This window comes from Callithrix jacchus, chromosome 2 (genome assembly GCF_049354715.1).
Source record: "Callithrix jacchus isolate 240 chromosome 2, calJac240_pri, whole genome shotgun sequence".
Classification (NCBI taxonomy): Eukaryota; Metazoa; Chordata; class Mammalia; order Primates; family Cebidae; genus Callithrix; species Callithrix jacchus.
This window is the reverse complement of record NC_133503.1, coordinates 12,143,246-12,144,902: the sequence shown is the minus strand read 5'-3', so window position 1 is coordinate 12,144,902 and position 1,657 is coordinate 12,143,246.

The following is a 1,657-nucleotide window of genomic DNA, read 5'->3' as shown; positions in this document are numbered from 1 at the left end:
CTTGCATCTGAGATGAGACCCAGAAGTCCACCGTACACCCAGGAGACCCCAGTGGCGTGCATGGCCTCCTTCCTGCTGACCCTTGTAGCCAGGGGTCCCTGGGTTCTGCTGGGCTCCCCTAACCGCACTGCCTGCAAACACATCTGAGCACATCACTGAGGTTGCGCTCCGAGGGAGGAGAGTGGCCCCCCCAGGGAACTCACAGCCCCTCCGCTCTGCCTGGCCCTCCCCTGAGCTCTCTACAGATTCCTCATTAGCGACTGCAAAGCCAGCCCCTTTGCGCCTTCCCAGGCCTCTCAAGGGCTGGAGAGGCTGGAATGCAAGCCCTCCAGCAATCCATCATTATCCCCTCTCTGGCAGGTCCCGCCACCAGGTAATTCCATCGTTAATTAAAATCCTGCAGCCTTTACATCTCAGCTCATAATTGCTGTTTTCCCTAGCCCTGGATTGGCTGTGTAGGTTTGGTGGGAGGGGTGGATCCAGGTTTTCTGTTCCTGGGCTCTGCTTTGTAGTGCCCACTGGGTGTCTATTTCCCCAACCTCAGCCAAAAACCTTCTCCGTGGGCTTCAACAGAGGAGTAATGGGGACCACCCTGGGGGCCACCCTAACACCCCCTGGATGTCTCCTAGGGAAGGAGGCCAAGGAAGGAGGCAGGCTCATCCCACAACCCAGGCAAGCCTCCAAGTACAACCCCCAGAAACACAGCCTAGGAGACAGAGGCCGCCAGCTCCTGCACACAGCAGGCCACGAAGGCTCTAGATCCCCACAGAGGCCCCCTGAGGCCTTGTCCATGTGCGATGAGGCTCTTTCTCACCCATGTATCTTTCACTGCTCCCCCGAGCCCCGATCCTGGAGCCTCCATTGTTCAGGTGAAGAAGAAAAGGATCAGAGAGGGAGGCAAATTTCCCAAGGCCACACAACAGAGCTGGAAGGCCTAGAGTAGAGACCCTCTGCTCTTCTGACCGCGCACTGCCCATTGAGTTTCGGGATCTTTCTCAACTTGTGGCTCTCAGCCTCGAGGCCTTTCTTCCTCCTCCCCTATCCTCACGCTTAGCCCGGCCTCTGTGTCTTCCTCCGCCATTTGCATTCTATAAGGACCTGGAGTGCACCTGGTTCACGAGTCTGCGCTCCAGCCTGGCGACAGAGTGACACTCTGTCTAAATAAATTAATTAATTAAATAAACCCTCAGTACGTGTTACCTCTACTCACAATCAATGGCGAAAGCAAGTCACACCGTCAGACTCAACAGATGTCTGCAGATGCCCACGGGGGAGGCAGGGGTCCAAGAATGAGATGGTACAGAGGACTGTGACTATTGGTCAAAGGCTGGAGGATCACAGTGGAGCCAGGAGGGGGGTGCCGAGGTTAGCCCTATCTTTTTTTTTTTAATGAGACGGAGTCTCGCTCTGTCACCCAGGCTGGAGCACAGTGGCGCAGTCTCAGCTCACTGCAACCTCCACCTACCAGGTTCAAGCTGTTCTCCTGCCTCAGCCTCTGAGTAGCTTCTGTCACCATGCCTGGCTAATTTTTTTGTATCTTTAGTAGAGATGGGGTTTCATCATGTTGGCCAGGCTGGTCTCAAACTCCTAACCTCATGATCCGCCTGCTTCAGCCTCCCAAAGTGCTGAGATTACAGGCGTGAGCCACTGCACCTGC